The 15,115-nt window shown below is 44.1% G+C and overlaps 1 protein-coding gene across 2 annotated transcripts in view; it reads right to left on the bottom strand.

Annotated features, from left to right (window-relative positions):
- Positions 1-15,115, bottom strand: part of MEGF9 (multiple EGF like domains 9) — a 158,592-nt gene that overhangs the window by 56,246 nt on the left and 87,231 nt on the right. The window lies entirely within an intron of this gene.

Below are 15,115 nucleotides of genomic sequence, written 5' to 3'. Positions count from 1 at the left end.
TGGAGATTTCAAAATGGTTATATCTGTTATAAATGTTGCCATTATGGCTTAGGAAACAGGATTTAATAGATATTAATAAGAGTATAGGCTTCTTTTTGGGTGGGGTGGGGAGGGGGGACACCTTAGATCTCCTTAAAAACCTTGATGAAAACTCCAAACTCAGGTGGTTTGAATTGTCCTAATTTGCTTCATTATAACAAGGCTTGTTTGCTTTGTCTTTTGAACGACTGGATCTTTGATATTTCTTATATCACCCCACTATACTACTTAAAAGCCTGGGCATGCCTTGTCTCTTTAGGTGCTCTTGCAGGTTTCTCAAAAAAAATATTCCAGGAGTTTTAAAAGGGAGGACATAAGAACATAAGAAAATGCCATACTGGGTCAGACCGAGGATCCATCAAGCCCAGCATCCTGTTTCCAACAGTGGCCAATCCAGGCCATAAGAACCTGGCAAGTACCCAAAAAAAGTCTATTCCATGTTACCATTGCTAATGGCAGTGGCTATTCTCTAAGTGAACTTAATAGCAGGTAATGGACTTCTCCTCCAAGAACTTATCCAATCCTTTTTTAAACACAGCTATACTAACTGCACTAACCACATCATCTGGCAACAAATTCCAGAGTTTAATTGTTGTTTTCAAGTAGAGCAGCTTGGTGTTATGTTTGCTCGATTCTTCATTTAGGGGGAACTAAGGCAGCATTACTACCCATCCAAGGGAATCCTAATTCCCCCTGGGGATACTCAATCCCATGTTCACTTGCTGGGCACTTCAGGGTTTTACACACCTATCTCAGATGTTCTCATTTAAGGATCTAGTGATTCGTAGTTTAAGGAACAGCTAGAAAGGTAAAATGTATACACGAGGTGTGGACATTGTTAGAAAAATACCATCCTAGAAGCACAGTCCAGATGTATTCCAAACATTAATAAAGGTGGAAGGAAGGCAAAACAATTTCCGGCATGGTTAAAAGGTGAGGTGAAAGAGGCTATTTTAGCCAAAAGATCTTCATTCAGAAATTGGAAGAAGGATCCAACAGAAGAAAATAGGATAAAGCATAAGCGCTGGCAAGTTAAATGTAAGACATTGATAAGACAGGCTAAGAGAGAATTTGAAAAGAAGTTGGCCGTAGAGGCAAAAAATCACAGTAAAAACTTTTTAAAATATATCCAAGCAGAAAGCCTGCAAGGGAGTCAGATGGACTGTTAGATGATCGATGGGTTAAATGGGGCACTTAGAGAAGATAAGACCATCATGGAAAGATTAAATTATTTCTTTGCTTCGGTGTTTACTGAAGAGGATGTTGGGGAGATACCCGTACCGGAGAAAGTTTTCATGGCTAATGATTCAGATGAACTGAACTAAATCATTGTATAGAAAAGTTTTCAAATAAATAAATATAGTGGCATGCCTCAAGGATCTGTACTAGGACCCATGCTTTTCAATATATTTATAAATGATATGAAAAGAAATAAAATGAGTGAGGTAATCAAATTTGCCAATGATACAAAATTATTCAGAGTAGTTAAATCACAAGCCGATTGTGATAAATTGCAGGACCTTGTGAGACTGGAAAATTGGGCACCCAAATGACAGATGAAATTTAATGTGGATAAGTGCAAGGTGATGCATATAGAGAAAAATAACTCATGCTGTAGTTAAACGATGTTGGGTAGTAGCTCCTAATATAGAACCTACTACCCAGGAAAGATCTAGGCATCATCGTGGCTAATACTTTGAAATCGTCGGCTCAATGTGCTGTGGCAGTCAAAAAAGCAAACAATGTTAGGAATTATTAGGAAGGGAATGGTGAATAAAACGGAGGATGTCATAATACCTCTGTATCGCTCCATGGTGAGACTGCACGTTTATTGTGTACAATTCTGGTTGCCGCATCTCAAGAAAGATATAGTTGCGATGGAGAATGTACAGAGAAGGGCGACCAAAATGATAAAGGGGATGGACCTGCTCCCCTATGAGGAAAGACTGAAGAGGTTAGGGCTGTTTTGCTTTGAGAAAAGAGAGCTGAGGGGGGATATATGATAACAGGTCTTTAAAACATAAACATTGGCAAGTTAAATGTAAGACATTGATAAGACAGGCTAAGAGAGAATTTTAAAAGAAGTTGGCTGTAGAGGCAAAAACTCACAGTAAAAACTTTTTTAAATATATCCGAAGCAGAAAGCCTGTGAGGGAGTCAGTTGGACCGTTAGATGATCGAGGGGTTAAAGGGGCACTTAGAGAAGATAAGGCCATCGCGGAAAGATTAAATGATTTCTTTGCTTCGGTGTTTACTGAAGAGGATGTTGGGGAGGTACCCGTAATGGAGAAGGTTTTCATGGGTAATGATTCAGATGGACTGAATCAAATCAAGGTGAACCTAGAAGATGTGGTAGGCCTGATTGACAAACTGAAGAGTAGTAAATCACCTGGACCGGATGGTATACACCCCAGAGTTCTGAAGGAACTAAAAAATGAAATTTCAGACCTATTAGTAAAAATTTGTAACTTATCATTAAAATCATCCATTGTACCTGGAGACTGGAGGATAGCAAATGTAACCCCAATATTTAAAAAGGGCTCCAGGGGCGATCCGGGAAACTACAGACCGGTTAGCCTGACTTCAGTGCCAGGAAAAATAGTGGAAAGTGTTCTAAACATCAAAATCACAGAACATATAGAAAGACATGGTTTAATGGAACAAAGTCAGCATGGCTTTACCCAGGGCAAGTCTTGCCTCACAAATCTGCTTCACTTTTTTGAAGGAGTTAATAAACATGTGGATAAAGGTGAACCGGTAGATATAGTATACTTGGATTTTCAGAAGGCGTTTGACAAAGTTCCTCATGAGAGGCTTCTAGGAAAAGTAAAAAGTCATGGGATAGGTGGCGATGTCCTTTCGTGGATTGCAAACTGGCTAAAAGACAGGAAACAGAGAGTAGGATTAAATGGGCAATTTTCTCAGTGGAAGGGAGTGGACAGTGGAGTGCCTCAGGGATCTGTATTGGGACCCTTACTGTTCAATATATTTATAAATGATCTGGAAAGAAATATGACGAGTGAGATAATCAAATTTGCAGATGACACAAAATTGTTCAGAGTAGTTAAATCACAAGCAGATTGTGATAAATTGCAGGAAGACCTTGTGAGACTGGAAAATTGGGCATCCAAATGGCAGATGAAATTTAATGTGGATAAGTGCAAGGTGATGCATATAGGGAAAAATAACCCATGCTATAATTACACGATGTTGGGTTCCACATTAGGTGCTACAACCCAAGAAAGAGATCTAGGTGTCATAGTGGATAACACATTGAAATCGTCGGTTCAGTGTGCTGCGGCAGTCAAAAAAGCAAACAGAATGTTGGGAATTATTAGAAAAGGAATGATGAATAAAACGGAAAATGTCATAATGCCTCTGTATCGCTCCATGGTGAGACCGCACCTTGAATACTGTGTACAATTCTGGTCGCCGCATCTCAAAAAAGATATAATTGCGATGGAGAAGGTACAGAGAAGGGCTACCAAAATGATAAGGGGAATGGAACAACTCCCCTATGAGGAAAGACTAAAGAGGTTAGGACTTTTCAGCTTGGAGAAGAGACGACTGAGGGGGGATATGATAGAGGTGTTTTAAAATCATGAGAGGTCTAGAACGGGTAGATGTGAATCGGTTATTTACTCTTTCGGATAGTAGAAAGACTAGGGGGAACTCCATGAAGTTAGCATGGGGCACATTTAAAACTAATCGGAGAAAGTTCTTTTTTACTCAACGCACAATTAAACTCTGGAATTTGTTGCCAGAGAATGTGGTTCGTGCAGTTAGTATAGCTGTGTTTAAAAAAGGATTGGATAAGTTCTTGGAGGAGAAGTCCATTACCTGCTATTAAGTTCACTTAGAGAATAGCCACTGCCATTAGCAATGGTTACATGGAATAGACTTAGTTTTTGGGTACTTGCCAGGTTCTTATGGCCTGGATTGGCCACTGTTGGAAACAGGATGCTGGGCTTGATGGACCCTTGGTCTGACCCAGTATGGCATTTTCTTATGTTCTTATGAGAGAACAGGTAAATGTGAATCGGTTATTTACTCTTTCAGAGAACTGCTCTAGAATTCACCCAGAATCATCTACCTCCTGAGAGAGAAGCAGACAAGAATGAGCAACAAGAGCGCAACAGGAAGCAATCTGCAAGGTCATTGCCACTGCATCAAAGACCTGTTTAAGGATAGATTCAATCCACCTATCCTGCACATCCTTCAAGGCCACTGCTCCCTCCACGGGATAAGTCGACCATTTAGATATGGCGCAAACAAGCGCATCCACTTTGAAAACACTCTCTCACAGCTGGAACCAGAGGGTATAGACCTTCCAATGCCCGACCCCCTTTGAAATTAGCCTCCAGGGCATCCCATTCAAGTTCAATCAATTCTTGAATGACGTCCATAACAGGAAAAAAGCAAGAGGCTTTACACAAGGAGACCAAAATAGGATTCTTCTTTGGCTCTGACAAAGAATCTGCCCCAGGCACTCCCAGCATCTTCAATGTCTGGGAAATCAGGGCTAGTAGTTCATCTCTATGAAAGAACCGTAGCATGGTTTGATACTGCTCCAAATCAGGAAAAATTTCACCATCTTCCAAGGAATCAGGATCCGCCTCCATCTGTGCCATCCGGTCCCCACTGGGGATACTCATGGTGAACAGAGGTGTGCCACGACACTTAACCGTAGGATTGGAAGAGGAAGGGGCTACCAGCTGAGAGTCTGACCTGACCAGAGTGGGGAAAGTGGAGGACTGCGCCTGAACAAAGGTTTGTAAACCTTAAAAAAAACAAAACCCTCCACCCAAGAAAAAGCAGCCGGATTCAGACCAAGCCCAGAAGGTACTGGAGCAGGGCCAACTGAACTGCCATTTCTTGTGTAGTAACCAATCAAGGGAGTACTAAGGTCTGACACACTTCCAGCCAAAACCGTAACCAGACCATCATCAGAATGAGAGGATCCAGGTTTAGCAAAATCAGAGGAACACAACTCTTCCCGAGCATCTCAACAGCGCTGAACATGTTGGAAGACAGGTCAGGCTGAGAAGCCCTAATATGAGAGTCAACACAAAGAGAAAGGCACTTAGGTTTCTTGTTTAATCAGCACCATTAATGGTGGTAAATGAACATTCAAATGGCTCGCGCTCAAAAAAAAGTTACGTGCACAAATTATAGGCGCCCCAGCAATAAGCACGGCAAGGCGCACACAATACCAGTGTGCCCTGCTGGGGCATATCATCATGCTCAAAAAAGTTATGCGCACAAAAGTCATGCCTAGCGCGGCGGGCACAACACGTGCCCAGAGCTGATGCACTGCGCACACAGATGTCTTGTAGAGGGCAGAAAGCAAACATCAGTGCGCGAAAATGCCACTGTAGCCTACCATGCAGGATGCCGAGAAAGGCCTACAGTAGGACCTAGCCCACCTGGGCCGCTCAACCCGTCAGGCTGCCCAGCTCCCCTAACACCAACGGCAGCGGGAATGACATCACGACGGCGCGCCAAGCACGGAGGCTAAAGGAAGGCCTAAAAATCCCGTCTATATAGGTCAAAGTTCGTTTTCTTATTTCCTTTTTTTTTTTTTTGAAAATTTACGAGAGCTGAGCGCTTACCGCTGAACACAGCAACTGTCTCCAGCTGTGGGGGAAGAGGGCATCTGCCATCACTGCTGCACTCAGCCTTCTGCACCTGTTGCCTTTCAGCTGTATAAGCAGCTAAATCCATACTGGGAACCGGCTACCGAACCAAGGCACACCTCTGAGGGACCATGGAAATCACCTCAGGAATGCTCAGCTGGGGGAGGGACCTTAAGGTATCACCACAAGAGGGCAGGGCTTCCGTTTTCTCCATATAAAATTCTCCTTTCAAAATTCACAACAATCCCCATAGGGAGATGCATGTCTATCTTCTGCTGGAGACTGAGAATACTGGCAGGCTGGGGTCACGGCAGGAGTATATATACTGGAGTATATATACTGTGATGTCAGCTTGCTCTGTCTCCATCTCCTGGCAAGGGAACATAACCCACTGGTCCTGAGTCCATCTGTCCACACGCTAGGAAAAGGTTTTAGAGTTACTATCATCGAATCTATCTTGACTTTTAAAGCAATATCTCTCCCCTCCCTATCTTTCAAACACTAATGCTTCAGCTCGTAAGTCCTTGGAAAACATAATGCCTACACCTCCCCTTTTCCAGTGTATAGTACTGGAGGCAAGAAATATTTGCGGATATTTACTCTTAAGCAAATGTTCATCTTTCCATACAAAGTGTCTCTCGAATAAAAAAAATTGAAGCATGCCTAACTTGTGCCTCCTCAAATAAAAGAGTTACCTCTTCAGGGGAATATTAAGACCCTTTACATTTAAATACACAATTATAACAGCAGCCATTATTTATTGGAAATAAACAGATCAGCAAATTAGCCCAACCTACCCCTGATTAAGAATTACTCCCTAACCTCTCAGAACCCTACTATCCCCCCCCCCCCCACCCGCCCCCTTCTCATGTTCCAACAATAACCCCATCTCTTTAAAGGATCATGCAATCCCAAACCCATCACACTTCAAGAGGAATGATGCCCCCTGAAATGGCCTGACTTATCCAAATCATTAACTAGTGTTTGGGTAATTGCCAGGTTCTTGTGGCCTGGTTTGGCCTCTGTTGGAAACAGGATGCTGGGCTTGATGGACCCTTGGTCTGACCCAGCATGGAAATTTCTTATGTTCTACTAGTACCTTTGCAAAGAAAAGCAAGTGTTGCTTACCTGTAACAGGTGTTCTCACAGGACAGCAGGATGTTAGTCCTTACATATGGGTGACATTAAAGGATGGAGCCCTGTACAGAAAACTTTTCTGTCAAAAGTTTCTACAAAGCTTTGACTGACACTGGCACACTGAGTGCACTGAGCAAGATCAGCCTGCAATTATCCCTGTGAACCACAGGTGTCTCCCTCAGTCTCGTCTTATAGCTAAAAGCGCAAGCGAAACTAAAATAAACGTAAAAACGTATACAGACCCAACTCCGCGGGGTGGCAGGTGGGTTTCGTGAGGACTAACAGCCTGCTGTCCTGTGAGAACACCTGTTACAAGTAAGCAACATTTGCTTTCTCACAGGACAAGCAGGATGGTAATCCTCACATATATGTGAGTACCGAGCTGAGGATGCCCGAGAGTGCTCCAAATTCACCCAAGACGCGCGAAAGGCGCAATGACAGGGGTGGAATTTGGATCGGAGGGCATCCTGAAACCCTTAACGGGTTGGTAGAAGGATGTTGGTTAGTGAAACCGAAAAGAATAAGAGTAGATGGACTGGCCAAACATGGAGCATGCCGGCTAGTCATATCTAAGCAATAATGAGCTGTGAAGGTATGGAGAGATCTCCAGGTTGCAGCCTGATAAATATGTACAAGCAGCAGCGGCCGAGGGGAAGCTATTAAGGCTGGGTCGGATGCAACAGAGTGTGGTTACACACAGTGTTGTAGTGAAATGCCTGCTTGTTGGTAGAAAAGAGATACAGACTGTCAATTAGGAAGAATAGGTCTGTTTGCCCACTGGACCTCGCAGCTTGACTCTTGCCTCAGAAGGAAAGAATTAGGTGGAATTCCTATGGAATGTAGTGCGATCTTGATAGAATGCAAGTGCACTATTACTGTCCAAGAAGTGGAAAAAACTCTCTCTCTCTGGTGAGAGAGATATGTTGGGAAAAATGGGCAGAGTATATCCTGAGTAAGGTGAGATGCAACATCTACCTTAAGAAAGATAGGAAGTTGAATGAGTAAAAACCACTCAGTGACGGAGGAACGCAGGGTCGGATGAGTATGTAACAAAGTATATAACTCACTGACCCTGTTGGCAGAAATGACATTTATGAGGGAAAGTATTTCCCACGTCAAACTGTGAAATGACAGGAATGGAAAGGCTCGAACGGAGAACGTATGAGACTTATAAGGATAAGATATAGGTTCCATTCCGTGACTAGTGAAAATAAAGGCGGCTTGATCAGTGGATAAATCCATGGTAAGCTGACTCAGAAGGGATTTACCGTAAATCGGGTATCCCCACTCCCAAACGATACACCAATTGGAACAGAGGTGTACCTATGTGCAGGATGTCTGGGGAGCAGAATCCGAGGGAGTAAGAGAAAAGAGTGGTGTAGAAAAAGAACAAAGGGAAATACCCTTTTGTAAGCATCATGTGGTAAATCATGCCATTTCGAATGGTAGGATTTATGTGTGGAAGGTTTTGTGATGCTACCATTACCTGAGAACATCAGTAAGTCTACGATTTGTGACTGACTGGTGAGAAGGCGAATTGGTTACTGGTGTGATAGACTGAGAAGTATGGGAAGCTTACTGGTCTCGGCCAGGACGTGGGTCTGAGGAACAGTGAACCCCGTCCCGGTTCAACATTAGAAGAGTGCTGGCTAGGAGAGGCAGCAGAAGAGACACATTTAAGAGGCCCTTGATGGAAACATGTGTAGGGAGTAGAATCTGTGCACGGTATGGTTCGATTCTGACGCAGAGGGCAAGTTCGGTTGACCTCAGCGTTAGAAGATTTTTCCCGCTACACATGTAGTCCGAGACCATTCAAGAGGATGGAAACCTACATGGAGAAGGTCTGCTAGTGCGTTCAGTAAATCTCTTAGATAAGTGGCCCGAGGATGCATGAAGTGAGCAAGGGCCAAGGGTAGAGCTGCGCAGCTTCCTTGCAGAGCAGCGAAGAGGTTGTGCGTGCTTGTGTGTTGGAAAGCACATTGTCCCTATGCTGTCTGTCTGAATGAACAAAGATTTGTTGCAGAGGCAGTATTGAAAGGCATAAGGGTATAACTCATGGCTACAAGCTCCAGGAAGTTCATGTGAAACTTTGCCTGGAGTGGAATAGACGCATATTGGGTTGAGAAGCTTTTAGGTCAAACTTTACAACCCTGAGTAAATGCGATCATGAATCAGACTATGTTTTGGCTCTAGATCTGAAATATGGATGAGGGACGAAAACGGTTGAACAGCTTAGACCCACTGATAATGGAAATTCACTGAATCTAATCCATAGCAGTTTTGGATCTATGAGGAAAGTGCATAGTGAAAAAACCCCATGGCCCGACAATGAAGAATTGAGGGGCTGAGGTTATGGAAAATGTGTACAGGGACATGTAAGAATTTATTAGAATGTCTGCGCATATGCTGGACAGGAAGGTCATTATGACTGTGGTGTCCAGAAGTATTGTATAAGGGATTTATGGCAATGACGGTAATCCCAGATAGTAAATGTATAGTGAGTCATGAAGAAGTTAGAACTCCTTGCGTGGAGTGACTGTGGTTATGCAGCTGTCCATGCAAGGAAAAGCGTGAATGATGTTGCACTCCGTAGAGAAACAGCATTCACCGATAGTGATTCAATGAATACCCCAGTTGCCGAAGCTGGTGCAACCGGCAGAGCTTGGGATTGTAATATTGTTGACTCACCAGGAAGCACATAGAAAGATTAGAGGTAATGTACTTACTGCAATATGGAAGCATGGTAACGAGAGATACCATTTTACCTGAGCCTTCTGAAGAAAGTTGGTATTTCTGAGGTCCAGGATGGGCAGAGAGTAACTACTTTCTGTTGAAAGAAAGAATAGTGTAATTAAAACTCCCCAACCCCCCCCCCTTCCCCCCTCTGCGCTTTGTAGCGTCTGGGGGAGTGTACCAGGAAGTTTGGTACAAGGTGGGGTGGGCGCTCTGATATTCGGCCAGTTGGGAGACCAGGAGGTGTTCAACTGGAGGGGCTGATGTAATCTGGAAATCATGTAACCTCCCACGGGAGCGTGAGCAGTAAAGTCTTACCCACATTTCTGTGTGCTGTACAAGGAGACACAGAGACCTGTCGTCAGGCTTCGAGGTGGACTTGTACTTGAGGCAGTATTTGCTGGATCTCGTGTTTAGCAGATCAGCAAATGCATCTGGAACTTTGGTTCTGAAGCAGGAACCAGAAGCCAGAGCATTAATCAGTACAGAGCCTCGTTGCTGAAAAAGGGAGGAAGCCCTGATGCAATCCCAAAGATGTGATAGAGAGGTTCTCTTAGTATTGTGGCTGACACAGCAATATGTGACACTAATACGGTTCTTGGAAGGTACATGACCTAGAACTTTTCGAACCATGTGGCTCGAATTAGAGAACACATCTCAATGGGAATGCCGCAGAAGCGGGTACCTAGCATCCGACGTGGATCGCCGAAGGATGAGCCAGTGAAGATTGCTGGCTCCGTGGATTCCAGGAGTCATCGAGGGAGTAGAAGCCTGTCTCAACTCTGTTGCCTGGTATGGTGACGCAGGTATAGAGGAGACAGGCTGAGCGTGGCTGGTGCAACCATGGTAGTATTTTGTGGAGGGCCACAATCCCCCACTGATGTCGGTGGGGCACGCCTCGGGAACAGGGAGCCGATTAACAAGCTCGTGAACCTGGCCCTCGTCGCAGAGGCTCGATGTCTCGTGACGCCAGTGCAGAATTCTTTGGAACTTGGTTCTGGTGTTTCTGGAGCACCAAGGACTGCCAAAACTGTGCGGAACAGTGACGATGGCAGTGGTAATGTTGCTCGGCCCAAGCATTGTCCAGCATCGAGAAGATTAGCACTGATGTGCTGGATGGTGTCGGTGGCGGACGGTCACTGTGTCAGTGATGATTCTCGGCCCGGTCTTTCCCCAGCACCAAGATGAATGCCCTCGCTGTTGTGGATGGCGACTGATGACTGACTGTCATCATGCCTGCACTGCTTCTGGCACTATGTAGTGTCTTAGGCTAAAACGGAGCTTTAATAAGAACCCAAAGCATGGAGCACTGTGTTTAGGCGAGGGCATTACGTGGCGGTGCTATGTCGGTGTTGACTGTGTCGATGGCGGCCGAAGCAGATGACTCGGCCAGAGTAATGATGACAGTGAAGGAGCACTGACGGCATCGGCGTAGGTATCTATGGGAACGATGTGACATCGAATAATCGAAAAAACATCGTTGGTATTGGAAAAATGATACCGGCATCGACAGAGTCGATGACTGCATTGACAGGAACATCGAAGACACCGATGGAAATGACGTGGGCAGAGGGCATCGATGTATGGAGGCGGGTGCCGAGGGCATCGATGGCATGGCCACGGGAATCGACTGGATTGACTCGGGCAGCAATGGCATCCATGGCACAGATGCCATGGATGTGGGCACAGATGGCCACCGATGGAATCGACCTGGCATCGATGCCCATCTATGGAAAGGACCTGGGCTTCGATGGAAATGACCCTGGCATCGATGGAAGTACCATCCATTCCCGGGTCCTGGCATCGACCCGGGAATGGATGGCACCGACGAGACACGGTGTACATCAATGGCATCCATCCGGGCAATGATGGCACCGATGAAACCAAGGAAAAATCAGTGCCATAGATGGAAAAACATGAATGGCACTGATAGAAATGATGCAGAGACAATGGCATCAGAGTACCGCGGGGGGGAGGGGTACCGATGGCATCTAAGAATCCAGGACGGTCCGAAGGGGGTACAGACAGTAGCGATGGGGAATCGACTGCGCGAGGGTACCGAAGAATCGAAGGACCTGAATCTACAGGGGCCCTGACGGCAACAGAAACCGTGGAAGTCCCTGTCCCACTAGCGCTAATAACCAGGCAGAGTGTCACAGAGGGACACTCGCAGGCTGCGTGTCGCTAACTGAAAACATAGGGAGAGGGAAGGCCACAGTTGGTTGGCAGGCCAGTGAGGTGACAGGAACCGACCAAAAAACAGGGCATAGTACTCACCGAGCATCGAATAAATGTATGCGAAGGGAGACCCGTACAGGGAAAAAGTGTTTGTGAAGTAAAAGTTTAAGTGTTTCCATTAGGAAAAAGTGTTAGAATTTCTCACAGAGCTCCTAACCACTATGCTTACTGCAGAGCGTAAAAATGAAGACCGAGGGAGACACCTGTGGCTCACAGGGATAATTACAGGCTGAGCATGCTCAGTGCACTGTTTGCCAGTGTCAATCAAAGCTTTGTAGAAACTCTGACAGAAAAGTTTTCCGTATAGGGCTCCATCCTGTGATGTCACCCATATGTAAGGATTACCATCCTGCTTATCCTGTGAGAACCATTATTGCATACACAAAAAAAAAAAAATCACATGAATTCACCCAGCAAGAACACAGGGATAGAAATAATTTGAGTCTGGAATTAAGTGTTAAGTCCTCCGGCAGTTATGCCCACCATCTGATTGGAATTATGAACCACAAGAATTTGTGGTTGTCATATATCTTCTGAGTCAAGGTCCTGAATCCTTTGCTGTTACATCTCTATCAGAATTTCTCTGTAGCCTCTTTCCTCCATTATCAATTCTCTGCCATCTGGTCGCTTCTAGTCACGGACCAACTTTCTCGTCAGCCTTAGTAAATTTGATTTCAATACTCTTCTTCTGCAAGATACTCTCAGCTTCCTCCAAACGAGCCTGCAGGGTTTGACCACTTATGGTAAAAAAAAAAATTCCAAAAGGGTAAAGCCATTTATATCTGATATTGCCAGCTCTCAGAGAATCATTAATTTGCTTCATATTTCTGAGTCGTCGTAAGGTGACTGCAGAGATGTCATTAAATATTTGAAGCTTCTTCCCTTTCCAGGAAATAGTGCCCATACCTCTTGCTTTTTGTATGATCTTATCCTTGACTGGAAAGTATTGGAGGCAAGCTATTGTATCTCTGGATTTATTGGTAGTCACCCTCTGTTGGCTGACATCACTTCCTCTACTCTCCAAGCTTTTTGATTCATCTCTTCATTTGGTAGAGGAATGGGAGGATCTCTTACCATCATGGCTCATGTGAGGATGCACTGCCCATAGTGGATGCAGAGGAGACTCCTGCAGGCAATGAGGATGTGCCTTCCGTCTGGAGGAGTTACATTTTTCTGGCACTCTGCCATTGGGCCCTAGGTGATATTGTGCCACAGCCTCGGCAGTTAACCTGATCTTGGTATGGTCCCAAACACAAATAGCAATAATTGTGGCTGCCGTTGACAGATATATGACAACAGGTGCAGTACTTGAACCCAGAGATATTTTTATGGGTTCTGCATTGAAAAGTACTGTTTTGGGATCGCTGAAGTGAAGTTTTTGAGGAGACTACAAATATCTTGTGAGAGGCTATATCCACTGTCCATACTGCACGTGCACAAAACCAGACTGAGGAGACTTCTGGAATGCTCATTCACGTGGGAAGAGCCACACATGACCAGTAGAACTACTCTACAAGCTTTGAGAGACCGCTCCCCCTAGAGCAGTGGTTCTCAACCCTGTCCTGGGGACCCCCCAGCCAGTCGGGTTTTCATGATATCCACAATGAATATGCATGAGAGAAAATCTGCATGCACTGCCTCCATAACATGCAAATTTTCTCTCATGCATATTCATTGTGAATATCATGAAAACCCAACTGGCTGGGGGGTCCCCAGGACTGGGTTGAGAACCACTGCCCTAGAGCCACCTGATGACACCACCCATGAAGCATGGCTAATTCTGACTGTTTATCAATGGAAAAATATTTTTACAGCATGTTGGGTATTCATTTCCACAGGTAATGGACAGTGTATATTTTAGGGCAGAACTTTTCAACCACTATGCCGCAGTATGATCTGTGCCGTGGTAGTCTCCCTTACCCACTTCTTTCTCCACTGTTGTGTTGCACTGCAATAGAGGCGTCATTAGCACCAGGCACATGGGGCCCGTGCCTTGAGTCTCAGTGGCCCCATTTATTTTTCAATTCCAACTGGGCCAGGGCCAAAAAAAGAAAGCTGTTGATTAGGCCTGGGCCATGTAGCTGAAGAAAGAAGGTTTCCAGTCACATCCAGGCCTCACAGCCAATGAGAACACATTGTATAAAAGAGGGAATGTGTGAGAGAAAATTCTTTCACTCAGCGCATAGTTAAGCTCTGGAATTTATTGCTAGAGGATGTGGTTACAGCAGTTAGTATAACTGGGTTTAAGAAAGGTTTGAATATGTTCCTAGAGAATAAATCTATAAACTGCTATGATGGTAATTACTAAGCAATAGTAGCTTGTGATCTATTTAATGTTTGGGTACTTGCCAGATACTTGTGATTTGGATTGGCCACTGTTGGAAACAGGATACTAGGCTAGATGGACTCTTGGTCTAGCCCAGTATGGCATATCTTATGTTATTATGTATGTTCTGATGAAAGTGTTATTGGGTGTGCATGTGAGAGAATGAATGTGTGTGGGTGTGTGTGTGTGTGTGTGTCAGAAAAAGTTTGTGCGGCCATCCCTCCCTCAATCTACGACAATCTCAGGGTGACTGGAAATTAAAAGATCTCAGGTATGGAGGAGTTTTAAAAATCCTTATTTTAATTGGCTGGTGTTTGATGTTTCTGCTGTTTGAAATTTTGTATTGGTGTTTTGGGAAATTTATAAGTCTTTTTTTAATTATTGGATGTTTGTTGTTGGCTGTTTTAACATTTTTTAATTAGTATAATATTCTGAATGTTTTACGACTATTTTATTGCTTGATGTTTCGTGAGGAATGATGTTTGTTTTTCCATTGTTGCACTGATATTACAGTCGGGCTTGTGGTTTCCAATTCAGTTTTTGTTGGCACATTTCTATTTATACTTTATGGCTTCTCCTTTTTAGTTTTGGTGAGGGTCTGGTCTTGTGTAACGTTAATTCTTGTTGTGAAAATGGTACTTTTCATCACTGACATTTCCGGTATTATGGTCATACCTTCTTCATTTCTATTTTAACAAAGGTTTGCTCTTTATTAATTTCACCTGCATTCAGAAAGCAGTTTTGAATGTTATTGCTGAAAACATTTTTTCATATACATTTTATTTTCACTGCTGTTAGTAGATATTAGGTGATTATTTTAAGCAAGGGATTGACTTAGTCAATGTTCCCTTTAAGTATTGGGTTGCTGTGAGCATAAAAGTGATAGGCTTTTTGTAAGGAAAGTAGTGTTCACAGGGTTAATGTGACATTTTTGCTTACATGCATTGGGGAGGTAGTGCTGTTCAATTTAGTTAAAAGTACATTTCCTAGCATTTTCACAGTCACA

This window comes from Rhinatrema bivittatum, chromosome 8 (genome assembly GCF_901001135.1).
Source record: "Rhinatrema bivittatum chromosome 8, aRhiBiv1.1, whole genome shotgun sequence".
In the NCBI taxonomy this organism is placed as follows: Eukaryota; Metazoa; Chordata; class Amphibia; order Gymnophiona; family Rhinatrematidae; genus Rhinatrema; species Rhinatrema bivittatum.
This window is presented reverse-complemented; position numbering and strand designations above follow the sequence as displayed.